We start from the raw sequence: 9,958 nt of genomic DNA, 5'->3' as shown, positions 1-9,958 counted from the left end.
GTCCTCCTAGTTTCTCTACACCCTCATGATGGAAGAAAAGGCTGCTGTAATAAATCTCACCAAAAGTAACCTCACAGGGTGATCTCATCATAAATTCCTAACTGGGAAGGTCATGGTGGGTAGTTTTGCCCAGGCCTGTAACTTCTTTAGTGAAAGGTTTTTAAATTACCCTGTCCATTGTTCTTGTGCATCTAGGTTAACCTTTTAAGAAATATAGATATTTTTTATTGATTTCAGAAAGGAAAGGAGAGGGGGAGAGAGCTACAGAAACATCAATGATGAGATTATTGATTGGCTGCCCCCTGCACGCCCCCTACTGGGGATCAAGCCCACAATGCGGCCGTGTGTCCTGACCGGTAATCTAACCGTGACCTCCTGGTTCATGGGTCGACACTCAACAACTGAGCCACACCAACTGGGCTGTAAGGTCCCTCCTTAATGTGCATAAAAGAAACTGCAAACTGACATTTTTTTGAAGCATTTGAGATCTTTGCTTCCTGGCAGTTGTGGTCAGTTTGGCTCAAATAAACTCAGGTTTGGATGTTTCTTGTGTGGACATCACCAACACTTAAAATGGTCAGACTGCCCTGACCGGTTTGGCTCAGTGGATAGAGCGTCGGCCTGTGGACTCAGGGGTCCCGGGTTCGATTCCGGTCAAGGGCATGTGCCTAGGTTGTGGGCACATCCCCAGTGGGGGGTGTGCAGGAGGCAGCTGATCGATGTTTCTCTCTCATCGATGTTTCTAACTCTCTATCCCTCTCCCTTCCTCTCTGTAAAAAAAAAAAAATCAATAAAATATATAAAAAAAAAAATGGTCAGACTTTTAAATTATTGCTAACCCAATAGATGTGAAATGAATCTCATTGTCCATTTACTCTGTATTTCTCTGATTACTAGAGAGAGCTGATTTTTATATGTATTATTGGTTATTTTAATTTCTTCTGGTGATTCATACCTTTTGTTCACTTTTCTATTGGGCTGTTTATCTTCCTTATTATCATCAGTTTGTAGGACTCCTTTATAGATGCCAGGTAACAGTCTTTCTGATAAACCTGTTCGATGCAGATATCTACACCCTGTCTTCCCATCTGTCACTTGTAATTTAACCTTGTTTAAGATGTTTTTCATGTAGGAGTTTGTGGGGTTTTTAAAAAATATTTTTATTGATTTCAGAGAGGAAGGGAGAGGCAGAGAGAGATAGAAACATCAATGATGACAGAGAATCATTGATCGGCTGCCTCCTGCGCGCCCCCTACTGGGGATCGAGCCTGCAACCCTAGCACATGCCCTTGGCTGGAAATCGAACCTGGGATCCTTCAGGCCGACACTCTATCCACTAAGCCAAACCAGCTAGAGCTCATGTAGAAGTTTTTAATATTTGTTATACTAAATTTTATCAAAATTGTTTATTATGACTTCTGCTCTTTCATAATTTGCCTTAAGAAATTCTGCCTTAAGAGCATAAAGAGCCCTAACCGGTTTGGCTCAGTGGATAGAGTGTCAGCCTGCAGACTGAAGGGTCCCAGGTTTGATTCCGGTCAAGGGCATGTACCTTGGTTGCGGGCACATCCCCAGTAGGAGGTGTGCAGGAGGCAGCTGATGGATGGTTCTCATCGATGTTTCTAACTCTCTATCCCTCTCCCTCCTCTCTGTAAAATTCAATATAATGTATTTTTTTAAAAGAGCATAAAGATATTCTATATTTTTTCAGATAATTTTGAATTTGTTTTATAAGTTTAGGTCTTTAATTCACATGGAGTGTATTTTTGCCTGTTCCTTTTCTAATCTTCTGAATTTCTGGGCTCACTATTTGACTTTTCACATTTCTTTCTGTAGTGGTTATCTTTCGCATTCTAGCCATTTTACTTCATCCCTGTGAGTTTTTTTCTTAAAAATATCAGAATGGGAATATAGATAAGGCCAAGGCTTAGAAAAGTAGCTCTTTGGAGGCCTGTAAGAAGAAACAGATGGCAAAGATGAGGTAAAGGGAATAATTGGAAGGAATCTCTGCAAAAGATGATATGCAAGGGTTATTCACCCATCACACCCAGAACCTGAGGGTCCTAGAAGAAGAATTATCCTTGTGGGGAGAAAAGGTGTTTCAGACAGCTGGCCCTGAAAGAGAAGAGGTGTAGACTTCTGACAGGATTTTTTAAAATCCTCACCTGAAGGTATGTTTTTCATTGAAGAGAGAGAGAGAGAGAGAGAGAGAGAGAGAGAGACAGACATGAATCGGTTGCCTTCAGTTCCCACCCCGACTGGGGATCAAACTCGCAACCTGGGTATGTGCCCTGACTGGGAGTTGAACCCTTCAGTGCTCTGGACAATGCTAACCAACTGAGCCACACCAGCCAGGGCACACATCTACTTTTTAACTGCACCTCTCTGCCCTGTCTGCAAGCCCTGTGAGCTTTTTCTGGATTGCACTAGAAGATTGTGCAATAGAGTCATACAGAAGTTGGTGAGACGCAGGTCTTCTGCTTCACATTGGAAGGGTTCAGTGCCCTCCCCATCTTCCACACAGGCACGCATCTTCTAAACTCTAAGGGACCTTGAGACTTGTAATCAGGGCAGCAGTGGGCAGCAGCAGCTGGTCCCAAGCTAATCCGCTGAACCTGTCCCCAAGGCCCCCTTTTCTCTGACTTCTCAGTGAGCCAACGCTGCCCCACCTAGGCGCTCTCCTGTTGCTTCTTCTACCCTAAGCCCTTCTTTGTTTCACTGTCCCCAGCTTTAATAAACATACCCTCAAAAAAAAAAAATGAAAGAGTTCTGGTGAGGCCAGCTGAAGCCAGTTTGTGAGAGAAGACCTGTAAGGGAAGAGGAGGTTATCACTTTCAGAGGAGCAGTATTCCAAATGACAAGAAATAGCGTTTGATTTCTACTGTAATCATTGAAGTCATAATCATCATCAAAAGCCTTTATCAGTGCCTGCCTGCAACAGGCAATCAAAAGGAGGACACAACTAAATTTAGAATGCATTATTCGCCCTAACCGGTTTGGCTCAGGGGATAGAGCGTCGGCCTGCGGACTGAAGGGTCCCAGGTTCGATTCCGGTCAAGGGCATGTACCTTGGTTGCGGGCACATCCCCAGTAGGGAGTGTGCAGGAGGCGGCTGATTGATGTTTCTCTCTCATCGATGTTTCTAACTCTCTATCCTTCTCCCTTCCTCTCTGTGAAAAATCAATAAAATATATTTTTAAAAAAAAAGAATGCATTATTCATGAACAAGTCTAATAATTTACACTATGAAAATTAATATACATAGATGAATAAAGGACATATCTATATGATAATAAAAAAGGCAGACCAATCTAGCCACTGTGGACAGTAAAGAATTAACATCAAACACATCAGAAGTCAGTGCAATTCCACTGGGCGCAGAGCAGTGCCTACCAGGGGTTGGTTATAGGGGTTCCAAGTTCAGGGAAACCGATTAGGGAGGGCGGGTCTCTTGCTTTCTGACTCCCTCCACTTTTTTCCACCCTGCGTACGCACGCCCCACCCCAAACCTTTTCTCTTCCAGGCAACATAACCCTTGCTAACGCTCGAGTTCAGAGGAACTTTTACTTTATGTGAGTCTTCGGCTCTGCCTACGGGGACCTTTACCCGGCATCAGCGGGAACCACCCTCAGGAGCCCTTTTGTGCTGCCCGGCACGTCCACAGCAATTAGAGCAAAAGGACAGAGGTAAGCGAACTTCTGGAGAGAGATTTTCCCCACCCAGCTGTGGCAGGGTCACCTAGGGTCTCTTCCATCAGTCTTGATATTCACCATGATGCATGGCTCATTATCTAGCCAGCACCACTTACTGAACTTCTAGGCACATTTGCACAGTCAGCAAGATTCATAAATGTTTTACCTAACTGAGTCAATATTAGAAAGACTTCAAGGATTTTGCAGTTTGCCCTGGCCAGGTAGCACAGTTAGTTAGAGCATTGTCCCCAGATGCCAATCCCTGTCATACAAGAATCAACCAATAAATGCATAAATAAGTGGAACAACAAATCAATGTTTTTCTCTCTCAATAAAAATTTAAAAAATGATTTTGCAGTTTAATATCACTATCATAAAATTACTAGCATATATTTAATGTAGGACAAAGGAATAATATGTTCACATACACATACAAATTGATCTTGTCTCAGGGTCTTTTTTAAAATTTGTTGATTTAGAGAGAGAGGAAGGAGGAAAGAGAGAAACATTGATTTGTTGTTCCACTTATTTATGCATTTATTGGTTGATTCTTGCATGTGCCCTGCCCCAGGGATCGAACCTGCAACCTTGACATATCAGGAAGACACTCTAACCAACTAAGCTACCTGGCCAGGGCTTAAATTTATTTTGTAATAGAATGTATCACCCCCTGACATATACTTATTGACTTGTTTATTATTTGTCTCCCCCACAGAACCAGTTCTCTAAGAGCAGGAACTTTGTATGTCTTTGATCATTGCTGTCTTCCAGAGCCTAGAACAGAACCTGGCACACAGTAGATGCTCAGTGTTGTATTTATTAAATGAATGAAATTAAATGGAACAAACATATGTGTTCATGTGTTCTTATTCTTAATGTATGATGAAGTTAAATAGAAGACTCAAAGATGTCTTTTTAAAATAATTTTTTTATTTTTCAATTACACTTGACATACAATATTATATCAGTTTCAGGTGCACACCCCAGTAATTAGACATAACTTAAGTAATGATCTCAAAAAATCTCATACCCATCTGACACCATACCTAATTTTTAGAATATTATTGACTATACTAGAGGCCTGTTGCACAAAGAGATTCGTGCAATAGGCCTTCCTTCCCCTGGCTGCCAGCACTGGTTTTCCTCTGGCACCCAGGACCCAGGCCTTCGCTCTGGCCGCAGCGGAGAAGCCAAGCCTCTTCAGTCTTCAGTCGTCTTCAGTCTTTGCTCCGTGCCTGTATATGCAAATTAGCCGCCATCTTTGTTGGGTTCATTTGCATACTCATCCTGATTGGTTGGTGGGCGTAGTGGAGTGACACCAATTTGCATGTTTCTCTTTTATTAGTATAGATTCCCTACGCTGTACTTTACACCCCCATGACTATACAAACTACTAATTGTTCTTCTAAATCCCTTTGCCTTTTTCACCCATTTCCCCAACATTCCTCCCATCTGGCAACTGTCAAACTGTTCTCTGTATTTATGAGTCTATTTCTGCTTATTCATTTATTTTGATTTTTAGATTCAATTGTTGATAGATATGTATTGCCATTTTATTGTTCATATTTTTTAATCTTTTTCTTAAAGAAGACCCTTTAACATTTCATGTAATACTGGTTTGGTGGTGATGAAATCCTTTAGCTTTTTCTTGTCTGGGAAGCTCTTTATCTGACCTTCAATTCTAAATTATAGCTTTGCTGGGTAGAGTAATTTTGGTTGTAGGTTCTTGCTTTTCATCACTTTGAATATTTCTTGCCACTCCCTTCTGGCCTGCATAATTTCTGTTAAGAAATCAGCTGACTGCCCTAGCCAGCTTGGCTCAGTGGATAGAGCATCAGCCTGCAGACTGAAGGGTCCCAGGTTTGATTCCAGCCAAGGGCACATGCCTGGGTTGCGGGCTTGATCCCCAGTATGGGGCTTGCAGGAGGCAGCCGGTCAATGATTCTCTCTCACCATTGATGTTTCTCTCTCTCTCTCTCTCTCTCTCTCTCTCTCTCTCTCTCTCTCTCTCTCCTTCTCCCTTCCTCTCTGAAATCAATAAATAAATATATTTAAAAAAAAGAAAAATCAGCTGATAGTTGTGTGGGTGCTCCCTTGTCAGTAACTAACTGCTTTTCTCTTGCTGCTTTTAAGATGCTCTCTTTGCCTTTAACCTTTGGCATTTTAATTATGATGTGTCTTGGTGTGGGCCAATTTAGATTTATCTTGTTTGGGACTCTCTGTGCTTCCTGGACTTGTATGCCTATTTCTTTCATCAGATATGGAAAGTTTTCTGTCATTTTTTCAAATAGGTTTTCAATTTCTTTCACCTTCTTTTCTCCTTCCAGGACCCCCATGATGTGAATGTTGGTACACTTGAAGTTGTCCCAGAGGCTTCTTACACTATCTTTATATTTTTTTATTCTTTTTTGTTTTTACTGTTCTGATTGGGTGTTTTTTTGCTTTCTCATATTCCAAATCGCTGATTTGATTCTCAGCATCCTCTACTCTGTTGTTGATTTCCTGTAAATTATTCTTCATTTTAGTTAGTGTATCCTTCATTTCTGACTGGTACTTTTTTATGGTTCCTAAGTCCTTTTTCATGCTATTTAAGTTCTCACTAAGTTCCTTGAAGTTCTCAGTAAGTTCTTTGAGCATCCCTATAACCATTGTTTTGAACTCTGTATCTGATAGTTTACTTGATTCCATTTCATTTAGTTCTTTTTCTGGAGATTTCTCCTGTTCTTTCATTTGCAACATGTGTCTTTGCCTCCACATTGTGGCTACTTCTTTGTGTTTGTTCCTATGTATTAGGTAGAACTGCTATGTCTCCTGGACTTGGTAGAGTGGCCTTGTGTAGTAGGTGTTCTGTAGGGCCTAGTGGTGCAACCTCCCAGTCACCTGAGGTGGGTGTTTCAGGTGTGCCCCTGTGTGGGCTGTGTGCACTGTCCTGTTGTAGTTGAGCCTTAATTGTTGTTGGCATCACTGGGAAGGATTGATTCCCAAGATAATTGGCTGTGAGGACCAGCTTCAACTATAGCAAAAGAGCTGCTGTGCAGGAGTTGACCCTAGGGAGCAGGATTTCCATGGGGCTTTGGTGCTCACGGAGTCCACCCCTTGAGTCTGTCGCTCATGGAGGTGATGGGGTTGTAATTGAGCATGGTCTGAAGCTGTGCACTGGTACAGGGGCCTCCCGGGAGGTGCAAAGTCAACCACTGCCTGTGCCCTGCCTGGGGCCACCCAGCACTAGCACTGAGCGATCTATAGATGGCTGCTATGTGTGTTGGGCTTGGAGGTGCCCAGGAGATGCCAGGCTGTGAACCAAGATAGGCTGCCGCTAGTGCTGGGCCTGTGGCCATTTAGTGACAGGCCATTTAGTGACAGGCACATTGAAGCCAGCTGCTGCTTGTTTGAGAGATTTTAGGGAAGTCCAAAGCATGAGGCAAGAGACATGAGTTATATAGAAAAGCCACTGGAAATGACTTGGGTGAGCCTGCAAGTTGGGTGTGGACAGGGTCTCAGGGAATCATCAGGGTGGGGCAAACAGTGTGAGCAGGTTGATAGAGACTCAGATATGGTGCCCACCTGCCAGCCCTGTGGGGGGGGGGAAGGTTCAGCAAAGGAACAATGGCCTCTGCCAGCACTTCTCTTTGGAAGAAAGCTGCTCGCCTACCCCACACACACACCCCCAGACTGTTGCCCTGGTGCCAGACAATTTAGTTCCTTCCTGTATACCCCTGGTTCCTTTCAAGTTGCTGCTCAATGCTGGAGCTCAGAGGGAGTGAGTCCAAGTAAGTCTGTGCACGGGTCCTTTAAGAAGAAATGTCTGGGACTCCTGCTACCCTCTGTCTTTCTCAGCCTGATTCCCCACTGGTTTTTACAGCCTGAATTTATCGGGACTTTTCCTGGCACTGGAACCCTGGGCTGAGAGGTCTGGTGTGGGGCAGGGACGACTTGCTTCTCAGGGGGGACCTCCAGAGCCAAGATATTTCTCCCAATTAAAAAACACCAAATGGTTCCGTGCCTCTGCCCCTCCTACCAGTCTCAATGTGGCTTCTTCTTTAATTCCTTAGGACTTCCATTCACTTAGATTTCAGGTGGTTCTGAATGATGGTTGTTCTGAAGATTAGTTGTTGTTTTTTAAAATATATTTTTATTGATTTCAGAGAGAAAGGGAGAGGGAGAGAGATATAGAAACATCAATGATAAGAGAGAATCATTGATTGGCTGCCTCCTGCATGCTCTACACTGGGGATTTAGCCCACAACCGGGGCATGTGCCCTGACTGGGAATCGAATCATGACCTCCTGGTTCACAGGTCAATGCTTAACCACTGAGCCATGCCAGCTGGGCAATTAGTTGTATTTTTGATGTATTTGTGGGAGGATTCTAGTACCACGTTTACCTACATTGCCATCTCACCTGGAGGCCCAATATGTCTTTCTAAACTAATTCTGTTCAGCTTTAGAAACTTGGTTATTCTGCATCTCTGACTCCACCCCTCAAGAAGACTCCCCACCAACCTCTTTCTCATTCCATTAATGGTCACCAGAATGTTTGCACAAGCATTATTTTACAGGCTCTTTGGGTGGTCCATTGACCATGGAAAACATCCTGTGACTACCCTGGGATCAACCACCAATAGACAAGAAGCATGGGACAACTGACCTCATCCTCATTCCCAAGCCCCACACCACTCCAAGGCCCCTGTACAAGCCACCCACAAGAACCCCTTGGAGAGCTTGACTTCTCTTTTCTGGTAACTCCACCTAGGACAAGTTCTTTTCAATGAACTCTATCTACTTGATTTGTACTGAGTTCAGTGCTCATTTTTAGGACATTGATACTCCAGAACCTGGTATTTAAGGTCTGGTAACATGACTATGTGAGAGTCCGGGGCCCAGAAGGCAAGAGTGGAGTGTGTATGTTGGGAGAAACGGCTGAGTAAAGAAAACAGCGGGGCAATGGTAGAGACTCACTGTAAAATCCATTCCAATGTTTGGAATTCCAAAACTAAAATAGGGCTTTTTCCTCCAACACTTTAGTTGGATGATTTCATCTAACTTCTCTCTGGTGAAGGGGGACAAATTGGTGGCCAGCCCAGTTTTGCCTTAGGAAACTTGGCCAACAAGGACAAAAAGAAGGATAGATCAAGTTGTTATGATAGGACTTCTAGTAAATACTTGAGGGCACTCCTGACTAAAGAGATCTTAATCTGGGGTCCTGGCAGATCACTACCTAGTTTCTTCTACTGACTGTTCTGTGTAGGAACCAGAGCCACTTGCTGGAAGTCTACCTTGATTAATATGAATTAATTACTGCTTTTCTTTTCCATTCTAAGGTATTTATTTCTATCACATTCATTTGCATATATTTTTATGGTACTAAGCAGATTTTCTATTTTTTCTCCTTCACCCTCTTCCCTGTTAAGACCACCCCCAAATACTTCAAGTAAAGTTAAGGGGTTACATACTTTAAAAATCTGATTAAGGGGTGGGAAAAAGAATAACCACCAGCCATTTCTCCACCACAGACCTCAAAGAGAGAACTGCTCAGGTTCTAGTCTCTAGAAACTGTAAACCTGTGGTGTTCTGATTATCCTGAAACTGGATTTTATTTTTTTCTGTTACCCTGAGTAATTTGCCTTTGAGATTCTAGACAGACCTACGGAGAAAAGAACTCAAAACATATCTTGCTCCCCACCCCCCACAAAAATCCCCCACCCCCTGCCAGTTACACACCCAAACTGGACATTTACAACTTATTCACAAAACTAAAATGCTTCATTACCCCAAGCTAAAAATAAAAATGTCTTACAAAACTCACCTTAATTTTGTCTCAAATTAGTTTCCCTCAAATTGGTTAAAAGATAAAAACCATAAAACTTGCCATCTACTGTTCCTCTGGGCATTGGAAATCTGTCCCCAAAAGCTTCAGACAAGATGCATGAGAAAATAAGCCTGGCCCTGGCCAAGTAGCTCATTTGGTTGGAGCATCGTCTGGACGTGCCAGTGATGGGGGTTCAGTGGGTCAAGGTACATGCAAGGATCAACGAATGAGTGCATGGATGGATGGCGCAACAAATTGATATCTCTCTCTGTGTATGTCTCTCCCTTCCTCTCTCTCTCAAATCAAATCAATACATTTTTAAAAAGAAAATAAGCCTGGCATTGGCTTGGTTTGCCTCAGCGGGATAAAGTGTCCGCCCTTCGGACATGGAAGGGTCCCCCGGGTTCCGATTCTAGTCAAGGCAAATGCCCGGGGTGGCGGCTCGATCCTCAAAAGGG

This window comes from Myotis lucifugus, unplaced genomic scaffold, assembly GCF_000147115.1.
Source record: "Myotis lucifugus unplaced genomic scaffold, Myoluc2.0 scaffold_91, whole genome shotgun sequence".
NCBI lineage: Eukaryota > Metazoa > Chordata > Mammalia > Chiroptera > Vespertilionidae > Myotis > Myotis lucifugus.
The sequence above is the reverse complement of the archived record's forward strand: the minus strand, read 5'-3'. Positions refer to the sequence as shown.